The sequence below is a fragment of the Lactuca virosa genome, chromosome 5 (genome assembly GCF_052849685.1).
Source record: "Lactuca virosa cultivar CGN04683 chromosome 5, Lactuca_virosa_CGN04683_v6, whole genome shotgun sequence".
Lineage (NCBI taxonomy): Eukaryota > Viridiplantae > Streptophyta > Magnoliopsida > Asterales > Asteraceae > Lactuca > Lactuca virosa.
Window position 1 is genome coordinate 278,883,556 of NC_136430.1, and position 11,797 is coordinate 278,895,352.

The 11,797-nt window shown below is 37.7% G+C and overlaps 1 non-coding gene across 1 annotated transcript; it reads right to left on the reverse strand.

The window, feature by feature from the left end:
- Positions 1-4,123: 4,123 nt before the first annotated feature.
- Positions 4,124-4,230, reverse strand: LOC145118016 (small nucleolar RNA R71). Its single transcript, XR_013713002.1, has one exon. It is a non-coding gene; the product is annotated as a small nucleolar RNA R71 (small nucleolar RNA).
- Positions 4,231-11,797: the final 7,567 nt, after the last annotated feature.

Sequence of the window (11,797 nt, forward strand, 5' to 3'; positions counted from 1 at the left end):
AATCGAATGAATAAAATGAAAAAAATGGGTTGAAAATCGGGACGTTACATTTGGAATTTAAATAAAATAGAAGGAAAAAATATATGGAAGGAATCATCCAAACATATCTGAAACTTCTTCATTCCCATACACTTTATATAACGAAAATGAAAATGGAAAAGAAGCAAGTGTTTTAATATAGGCATAATATTACATACAAATAATCATTGATGTAGCATAATTTGAAGACTTTGAGAGTTTCAAATTAATATGGTTCAAGATAAATGGTCTATCGTGAACCATATTCATTTGAATTTCCTTATTTATACGAGATGGAAAAAAATAGACAATAGGTATCATTCATAAACATTATTATCAAGTGTTAGATAAAAATCATAAGAGAAAACACCACACAAACCTCCAAACCCAAGAGTAGAATCAGCATGCAATGAAAAAAGAAAAGAGTTTATAGTCTTGATATTCAAGAGAGACATAGCCTATTTCATTCTTTAGTAGTATATCTCTAATTATGCAGCTTTGTGTCTTATTTTGGTGAAGAAAAACCTCAAATAAACACCTAGAGATAGAGGGTATCCAAAGAGATGTTGTTAGCAAAAAAAGATAAAAAGAAAATAGTTTATGTGTTTGCGCAATTGTTATTGCTTTTATTAAGTCTCAAATACTTCCATTAAGTCATACAAAAGAGTGGCTTAAAGTTGGAAGTGTTTTGTTCAATCTTTATCAAATTTCGAGCATTATTATCAAAGAAAAAAATCATACTACAACTACCATTGATACGACATAACCCACTTCTTCAACTCTTCATATTTTAATCATAAATTCTTAAACTACATGAAAGGTTTTTATGAGAAAATACTACTAATATATATATTATTCCAATAAATGACTACATTGCAATATTTAAATTACAAAACCTTCAACTATATGAAGGCTTTTTGTGAGAAAATAATACTAATATATATATATATATATATATATATATATATATATATATATATATATATATATATATATATATATAATGAGAGAATGCAAAAAGTTATTGGAAATTTCTAAATATTGTAAATGCTATTAATCAAAGAATGTAAAAGATCATTTAGATTTCAAATCAATATGGGTTGAGAAAAACAAATCTATATATATATATATATATATATATATATATATATATATATATATATATATATATATATATAGAGAGAGAGAGAGAGAGAGAGAAAGAAAGTAAGAGTTAAGTTCAAATGTTTTTACTATCTATTGTGTGCATGTAGGATTGATTATGGACCAATCATTTTAGTTATTTTAAGAAATTAATTAATGCATACTAAATGTTGAAGATTTAATTAACAGTCATTGTATCTTCAACATGTAATATGTATTAATTACTTTCTTAAAATAACTAAAATGATTGGTCCACAATCAATCCTACATGCACACAATAGATAGTTAGAACAAAATAACCTAACCCATATATATAGAAAGTTAGGTTCAAATGTTTTTACTATATATATATATATATATATATATATATATATATAAGAGGCATTTTTACTTGCACCACATGCATTTGAAACCCCCATGACTTTTCGATTTCTTTCTAATAATTATTATAAATTGGTTAATAATGTTAAATTAATGTAAAAACTAAATTTGAATCATAAATTAACTAAACTACAATATTAGAATATCATATTTTACTTATATTTATAAAAGTACGACTTCAACTTTTTAATATATTATAGTTACTTATTAGTTTAAGTATGTTGTTGATATGTGCAAAATTAGTCATATATGTAGTATAGATTTTTATCAATTATTTGCTAATTATTTGCATATTATGGACAAAAGGTACTTAATAATGTTTAAATTGTATTTTCAGTCCAGAAGTCATGCTCAGGAGCAAAAAGGAGGAAGGAGATGCAATTAGAAGCTGCAGAATGAAGAAAGAAGTACAAACCTGAAGCTACTCGGCGAGTCCAATCGTCTACTCGGCGAGTGTCCACGAATGTTCGCGAAGCAATAAGAAGAGTCCTTGCCGTACACGGATTTTACAAAGAAACTCGACGAGTTGGGTATCTACTCGCTGAGTTGTCCCTGTTTTGAGAATCCAATAAATAGAGGACAAATTCCGAATCAGCTATCTTTTCTGACTTTTCTGAAAGACACTTTGCGACCAAGGAACCCCTTGAAGACCTGAAGACGCGAGAGGAACCCGAATTTCTCATTCTTAGAAGATTCAAGGCAATTAGGTTTAAATATTCCACTTACCTTGAATTGAACAATGTTTGAGTTAATTACTTTCGTTCTTAGCTTTTTGACTACTGTAATCATGAGCTAAACTTACTAGTTTCTGTTTAGGGAAAACGATTTTACTCTTATGGTTTAATTCTATGGTTTGATTAGTTGTTAATTGGTGATTCGTTAAATTAAGCTTGTTAAAGATCCTTATGCATTAACCATAACTATTCTTTGTTAATAGGAAGACAATTAGGCTGCATGAACATCTCTTAATTGTTTACCTCATATGATTTATGTGAACACTTGTTATGTGCCTAGGACTAGTGACTATGAAACTAGGATTAATTAGAGAGTGGGTAAATTAATGTGTGAGCTTATTGATAAACCAACAACAAGAGGGTAATTGAATTAGTAATTTAATTAACCAATTACAAGTCTTATTTAATCCGAACAATTGAACTAGGGGATTAATTAGCTTAAACACTTGATCACTGCTTAAATTAATTGATTTTCTAAGGATTGGTAGCAGCGAATGCGAATCTAATCACCTTAATCGGTAACCAATAATAACTAATCTATTGTTTTGCCATAAAATTAACCATAGGAGTGAATGAGTTGAACCTAAGCAGAAACCTTTTATTAAATTTGGTGAATTTTTACTTGGTTTAGTTAATTGGTTAATTGCGTATTAGTTGGTGTCTTTAAGTTTCTAGTCTTGTAAAACTAGAGAAAACCCTCTTACTTTTATTACTTGTTAGTTAAAATTAGTTATTAGGTTAATTTCCGTTCCTCGAGTTTGACACCCTACTTATTCAACTATACCACTAAAGTATAGGTTCACTGCCTTTGTATGTTTAAATTATATTTTTGGAGTAGGAATAAAACAAGTCGGTTTTACACACATCAAGTTTTTGGCGCCGTTGTCGTGGAACGGTTCAAAATTTTAATATAATATGTAGTTTTATCGATCCTTTGTGTGAGCTTATCTTGCACAAAGTCATTTTTTTAGTAATTTAGTAACTAGGTTAAGTGTTAGTATTTGATTGTTCTTATTTGATCTTATTTGTTTTTAGGATTTTAAGTAGTGTACTCGCCGAGTGCAGTCGCACATACTCGGCGAGTTCAGTGCTGATTTCCAGTTTCATTTTTATTTTCTTTCTATTCCGTTTTTGTTCTTTTTACGCGCTTTCGTTGCTTATATTGCAGATTGTTTATGACCAGAGGAAGCAATACACCGTTAACTCCACCATTTGAAGACACAGAAGCCACTGTAAGGAAGAACAAAGGCAAAACCGTTGGAGAATCCGCATCTTCAAAGGACTCACCTTTGAAGAATCTCAAAGCCGTTTTCAGCAAGGAGAAGAGCAGTAAATCTGGAGCATCCAGCACCTTTTCCTTAGCAAACGAAGACTCAATCAAGGACGACATCGTATACGAATCCGGAAAGGAAGAAAGCGAATTTGAGGAAGGTAGCGATCTAGAAGACGGATTCGGCGGCACCATGGCTAACATCGATGTAGTTACCATGGGCGAGTGGAAGAAGAGAATGCGTGAAGATACCGGTCCGGGACTCGTGCAACCCGCGATTCCAGAAAATACCAACTTCGAACTCAAGGGCCACATACTCGCCCAACTTAAAGAAATTCCATTCTATGGAAAGGATCACGAAGACGCGTACAAGCACATAGAAGAGGTCAATGATATAGCCGATTACTTTAACTTTCCTAATGTGGCCCGCGACACCGTTCTGCTTCGCATGTTACCGGTCACGTTTAAAGGCGCTGCAAAAGATTGGCTAAAATCACTTCCTCCCGGATCCATCACCACATGGGCTAGAATGAAAGAAGAGTTTATTGATCAATTTTGCCCACCATCAAAGATAGCCAAGTTGAAGAAAGCCATAGCAAATTTTGAACAACAAGCTGGAGAATCACTTTATGAGGCATGGGAGAGGTACAAAAACTTGCTAAGGAATTGACCACATCATGATCTTAATATCCAACAAGAAGTCTCCATTTTTTATGATGGAGTACACGTAACAACAAGGCAATTACTTGACTCGCAAGGACCACTCACTAAGAAGGCACCCCCGGTAATAAAGCAACTAATTGAGGAATTCTCTAAGCATTCTAGAGAATACCACAATCCAAGGAATGATATGACCCAGGGATCGGCTTATGTAGCTTCAGAAGATTTGTCGGCAGTTATGGCAATGTTGAAAAGCATGGATAGGAGGATGGACAAAATGGATCAAACAATCCATGCTATTCGGGTAGGATGTGAGAATTGCAATGGGCCTCATCTAACTAGAGATTGTGATTTGGACAAAAACGGGAATAAGAAAGTGCAAGTATGCTATTCTAGTGGTGATAGATTTGATGACGATTGGCGAAAACCTAAGAAAGAATGGCTTCCTTATGATGAGTACAAGAAAGAGAAGGAGGAGAAATATAGACAAAAGGCAAGGGGTTTTTACCAAAAGGAGGAGCCGGTACAAGAAAAGAGACCAAATTTGGAAGAAATGCTTACTAAATTTGTAGCTGTATCCGAGAAAAGACACAATGACCACGATGCTGCAATACAAGATACAAGAACAATATTAAGGAATCAGCAAGCATCTATTCATAACATTGAGAAGCAGCTGGGGCAACTTGCCCAACAAATAAATCAAAGAGCACCGGGAGAACTTCCTAGTAACACCGAAAACAATCCAAAAGGCGCACATATAAATATTGTGACAACTAAGAGTGGAAAGATAATTACTCCTCTGGCCCCTATTCAGAATGAAGACCCGAAGCTGGTACAAAAGGATGAGACAGCAGAGCAGAACCAAAATCAGACTCAACTGAACCCAGACTCTACTCACCGAGTCCAGGATATGCACTCGACGAGTCCTACACCTGATCAGAAAAATAAGTCTCCTCTTAAGCCATATCAGCCTCCACTGCCATATCCGACCCGAGCTAAACAAGAAAAGAATGAAGAAGACTACCAAAAATTTCTAGAACACATAAAGGCTCTTCAAATTAATATCCCATTCATAGAAGCGGTTGCGCAAATGCCAAAATACGCCAAATTCCTCAAGGAGCTTCTAACTAATCGAAAGAAGATGTAAGAAGTGAAGAAAGTGGTTCTAAATGAGAATTGTTCAGCTGCTATGTTGAACAAACTACCAAAGAAGAAGGGTGATCCAGGAAGTTTAACCTTACCTTGTCAATTCGGAAATTTAGCTACTATCCATGCATTGGCTGATTCAGGGGCGAGTGTAAATCTCATGCCGTACTCATTTTTCAAGAAATTAGATCTCCCGGAACCGAGACCAATTCGAATAGCAATTCACCTAGCAAACAAAACGGTTACATTCCCTGGCAATTCACCTAGCAAACAAAATGGTTACATTCCCAAGGGGAATATACGAAGATCTATTGGTGAAGGTTGACAAGTTCGTGTTTCCCGCAGATTTTATAGTCTTAGACATGGAAGCGGATCCTCAAGTCCCGATCATCCTTGGAAGACCTTTCCTTAACACTGCAAGCGCTATAGTTGACATGCGAGATTCCAAACTTACTCTACGGGTGGGAGATGAATCAGTCACTTTTGGGGTTGATCAAGCCATGAAGCATGCAAGGAGTAGTGATGACACAACATTTTTGATTGATATGTTGGAAGAACTAATGGAGGAATGGAATAATGAAGAACCAAACAACTCCACCATCACCTTTGATGAAGAATTCGATGCTGAAAGCGACCTACTGGAAATAGAGAGACTGCTTGAGGAAGCTGATTATAATGAGCTAACCAAAAGTGATGAACATTCTACTCACCGAGTAGACTCGACCTACTCGACGAGTCCATTCAAAGAATCCCATTCTGTCGCGGAATTTGCCCAGGGCTCGACGAGTCCCATCATTGGACTCGACGTGTGCAACATTCAGAACAAGAAAACCGAGCTGAAAGTACTACCAGGTCACTTGGAGTACGCATTTCTTGAAGAGGGTCAACAAAAACCTGTAATTATAGCTGCTGATTTGACCACACATGAGAAAGAAAGCCTTGTGGGGGTACTAAAGAAGAGGCAAGGTGCTATAGCATGGAAGATAACCGACATCAAGCGAATTAGTCCAGCTTATTGTTCTCATAAGATTAACTTAGAAGATGGGGCTAAACCAGTAGTTCAACGCCAAAGAAGACTAAACCCGAACATGTAAGAAGTCGTGAAAAAGGAGGTGGTGAAACTATTAGATGTCGGGATTATTTACTCGATTTCCGATAGCCCGTGGGTGAGTGTGGTGCAGGTGGTACCGAAAAAAGGAGGAATGACGGTGGTAGCCAATGAAAATAATGAACTAATTCCAACAAGAACGGTGACCGGGTGGCGTGTTTGCATCGACTATAGGAAACTAAATGATGCCACATGCAAGGATCATTTCCCATTGCCATTTATTGATCAAATGCTCGAGAGGCTGTCCGGGCGTCTATATTATTGCTTCCTCGATGGTTTTTCGGGGTATTTCCAAATTTCAATCGACCCACAAGACCAAGAGAATACTACTTTTACATACCCGAGTGGAACATTTGCATATAGACGCATGCCTTTTGGGTTATGCAATGCGCCGGCTACTTTGCAAAGGTGTATGATGGCCATTTTCCACGATATGATCGAGAAGTTTATGGAGGTTTTCATGGATGACTTTTCGGTTTTCGGGTCCTCTTTTGAAGATTGTCTGTCCAATTTAGATCTAATGCTAGCAAGATGTGAGAAGACCAACCTTGTCCTTAATTGGGAGAAGTGTCATTTTATGGTGAAGGAAGGAATTGTGCTAGGACACAAGGTCTCAAGGATGGGGATAGAGGTGGATAGAGCGAAGGTAGACACTATAGCTAAATTACCACCTCCAACAAATATCAAGGGGGTGAGAAGCTTTTTGGGCCATGTGGGGTTTTATAGGCGTTTTATTAAAGACTTTTCAAAGATCACAAGGCCCTTGACTCAACTTCTTTTGAAGGACGCCCCATTCAACTTTTCTAAAGAATGTCTTGATGCGTTTCAATTGTTGAAGGAAAAGTTGACTGCCTCACCTATAATGGTAGCCCCAAATTGGAGTCTTCCTTTTGAGCTCATGTGTGATGCTAGTGACTTTACGGTGGGAGCTGTTTTGGGACAAAGAATTGACAAGCATTTTCAGCCAATTTACTATGCAAGCAAGACCCTGAACCCGACACAAGAAAACTACACTACTACAGAAAAGGAGTTACTAGTAGTGGTGTTTGCATTTGATAAATTTTGCTCATATTTGGTTCTGTCAAAAACCATAGTTTTTACCGACCATTCTGCCCTTAAGTATCTTTTTGCTAAACAAGATGCTAAGCCAAGGTTGATTCGTTGGGTGTTGCTGCTACAAGAATTTGACATTGAAATACGAGATAAGAAGGGGATGGAAAACGTGGCCGCCAATCATCTTTCGAGATTGGAAAACCCGCACTTGGAAGAGTTAGAAGAAACCAAGATTGGAGATGAATTTCCCGAAGAATACTTATTGGTTATAGCAGGAGAGATTCCATGGTTTGCAGATATAGCTAACTATTTAGCTAGTGAATACATCCCAAAAGACTTGACCCACCAACAAAAGAAGAAGTTCTTTTCAGAAATTAAGTATTACTTTTGGGATGAGCCATACCTCTTTCGTAGCTGTGCGGATGGTATGATAAGAAGATGTGTATCCGGGAAAGAAAGTCCGGAAATCCTAAAGCATTGTCATAGCGGGCCCACCGGGGGACATCATGGAGTGCAATATACGGCCAAGAAGGTTTTTGATTCAGGTTTTTATTGGCCTACTATATTTAAAGATGCTACACAATTTGTCAAAGAATGCGATTCATGCCAAAGATCGGGAAACATTTCATCACGAAACGAGATGCCCCAAAATAGCATTCAAGTTTGTGAAATATTTGATGTTTGGGGAATTGAATTCATGGGACCTTTTCCAATGTCAAAGGGAAATAAATATATTTTAGTAGCAGTCGACTATGTATCCAAATGGGCGGAGGCACAAGCATTACCCACGAATGATGCTCGGGTAGTGGTACGTTTTCTCAAGAAACTATTTTCAAGATTTGGAGTTCCAAGGGCTCTAATTAGTGATAGAGGCACCCACTTCGCCAATGATCAATTAGCTAAGGTGTTGCAAAAATATGGTGTCCACCATAGATTTTCAACATCCTATCATCCTCAAAAGAGTGGGCAAACGGAAGTTACAAATAGGGCGTTAAAGAGAATACTAGAAAGATCGGTTGGAAGTAACAAAAAGGAGTGGTCGGATAAGCTTGATGATGCACTTTGGGCGTTTAGAACAGCTTTCAAAACACCTATTGGTACTACACCATATAGGTTGCTTTATGGGAAGAGTTGCCACTTTCCAGTTGAGATTGAGCACAAAGCATTTTGGGCTTTAAGGATGTGTAACTTTGATTTGGCCGAATTGAGAAATAATCGATTGATGCAAATGAATGCCCTTGAAGAACTAAGGTGTTACTTTTTAATTCAAGGCTCAAACTTTTTCCGGGCAAGCTTAAAACACGTTGGGATGGTCCATTTATAGTAAAGAAATTTTTTCCACATGGAGCTATTGAGCTAATATCAAGAGATGGAACACCTTTCAAAGTCAATGGTCATAGGGTGAAAAGATATGAAGAAGGAATTCCAAGAAATGAAGAACTTGAAGAAGGGCTAATGCTGGAAGGGAGTACAGAAACGTAAGCGGGAATGAGTCCAGCTAATGAGTCCTTAAAAAGAAGCGTTTCCGGGAGGCAACCCGAGTTTAGAGTTTGCATTCTTTTCCTTTGTTTTATTTTTGTTTTCCACTTTTAGGATCTATTTTTATCAATCTTTTTCTGAAATTATGCTTAAACTGATTGCTTGAGGATAGGCAATGCTTAAGTGTGGGGTGGTGGCTAAAAAATCAAATTCGAATTTTAGTTAAACTGAGTTAGCTACTCGCCGAGTTCGTGAACTACTCGGCGAGTCTTTTCTGAAATGTACGCAAATTCGCAGATTCGCGCTTCTACTCGGGGAGTAGGATATCCTACTCGGCGAGTCCATAATTTTAACTGAAAAAAATAATTTTTACAATCTGTAAATATGTTTCTCTTTTACCCTAATCAATTCATTCAGCCGCCTCCTAGCACATGCTCGCCGAGCAAAGTCTCTCTCAAGCAATTTCTCAATTCTTTCCTTAGTTCTTCCTCTTACAAGCAAAAAAGGTAATGTTTTTCTACTCTATTCTTACTAAAGATCATAACTTGGGCAGATTATAGTAGTCATTTTGCAGAAAATCGGATTTGGGGGTTTTCTCCAAATCTAGGGTTTTGATTTTAGGATAAATTAGGAGGTTTTGGAAAAAATTTCTTGTGAATTTATGCTTAATAAGACTTAGAATAGCAAACCCCTGCACAAATTACAGTGTTTGGATGGATTAATCTGGACCGATGGAAAACTTGAACTCGCAGTTCATACTACTCGCCGAGTAGTTCATGAACTCGGCGAGTACACCTCACAGTTGCCCTGTTTTACTTATGTTTTGGGTTTGGTTTGCTGTTTTCTTTATTTTGTTTTGCAGGAATTATGTCTAGACGTGGCCAGAGTTCAAGATGAGGTGGATATGGAGACATTCCATGGCTTAACTTCCCGCAAATTACCTCAAAATCTTCACAAGTCCGTGCAAAAAGCAGGCTAGAAATCCTGAAACAGAAGGAGATGTATGTTCCCAATGCAATTAATTGGGATTTGATGAATCAGACAGGGCTGGAGGAGGAACTAACTCCTTACTTGGTGAAGTCTTATGTAAATGGGAGAATAACAATCATTTGTGATGGGTGGCTTCGGTTATTCAAGATGCAAGAGCCCGTGTTCCAAGAGCTATACTGGGAGTTTTTTGCTACCATCTCATTCCAGGGTGGTAGAGATTACTATAGCCCGAATATTATCAGTTTTTTCCTAGGAGGAGAGCTACGCCAATGCAGCATGGCGGAGTTTGCATGGAGACTTGGGATTTATGATCAAAACGTGATCATGTCGGAGGATTTCGAGGAATTTTTGGATCAATGCCATAAGGATTTACCCGAGGGAGTTGTTGCCTCTACTTGGTGGAATACTATCGCCAACCGGGTCTATATTCCATCTTCCACCCAAGAAGGCTTTATCCGTTCACCCATCCATCGTCTTATCCACCGTCTCGTTGCTAGCACCATCAACATGAGGAAGGATGATGACAAAGACCCCACTCTTGACATTTTTTATTTGTGGAGTATTATCACACCGGACGTCTTTTGCAACTTACCTTATTGCATGGCAAAGTACCTTGCGGAAGGAGCGGTCAAGGAAAAAATTACCTCCAAAATTACTGGGGGTATGTTTCTTACAAGTTTGGCAAAGTCTTATGGGATTTTGGATAGGCAAGAAGCAAGGGCATTGACAATGATTTCTCCCCCTCTGTTTAGCGTTACATTATTTAGGAGGGCAAGGATTGTGGAGAAGTTTGGGGATGCATTTGGGATCCCAAATGAGGATGAGGTGTTGGTTCTGAAGGAGCCGGGAAGAAGGGTGAGGCAAAGGAGGGAGCAAGTCCGAGAAGATCCACCGGTCATTCCGGTGGATGATGAGTTGCCTATGGATTGGTACCAAGTTGAGGAAAGAAGATACCAAGATGACCTTGGTAGAAGTATGAATTATCACAACGAGTCATTTGTTTATCTCTTTCAACAAATGAATATTGTGCCAAGGCCCGGGCCCGGATTCCCGTATGTGATGAGTTGGGAGGAGCGTGTGCAGTGGAGGAACAATGAAGCAATTGGGAGTGGAGCTGGAGGAGATGATGTTCAAGAAGATTGAAAGTTTATGTTTTTAATTTGGATGTTATTTTATTTTGTTGGTTTTGTGTTTTGAAATTTTATGTTTTACAACTTAATTAGGAGTGTGCTTGTTTTCTTTTACTGTGGTTGCCTTGTTTCTTTTCAGGATTGAAGATTAGGATGCATTTTAAGAGTCTCATTGGTCAAGGCTAGAGTGAGGGTCGGGTCTAGATGAGAGTATGCAATTTCAAGTTTAAGATCGAGTCTGTTAGAAATAAGGGAGACAAAATGTGTTATTTAATTAAGGAATCAAAGAAGAACTGCTGAATTGCCATATTCCATCACATTAGCAAAGGCAGAAAAGCAGCACATTATTTTTCCACTCAGCACCCTACTCGCCGAGTGCACATATTGAACTCGACGAGTCTATCTACAATATTACGATTTTCTGCTTGAAGTCAATTTACTCGCCGAGTACCCGTTCTACTCGACGAGTCCATCAATATTACACTCACATGATTCAGATTTTGGGCACATTCGCTGTAGTTTTTACTCATAATCTCATGAAGATTAGTTCCTGGAGATTTCTGAGAGTTTTTTTTTCCTTAATAATTGGAGCTATTTACATGTTTTTCCACACGAGACATGATACCCAAGGCATGGATGAGCTGTTCCCATGTCTAAAGTGTCACACCCCCAAACCAAGGATGGC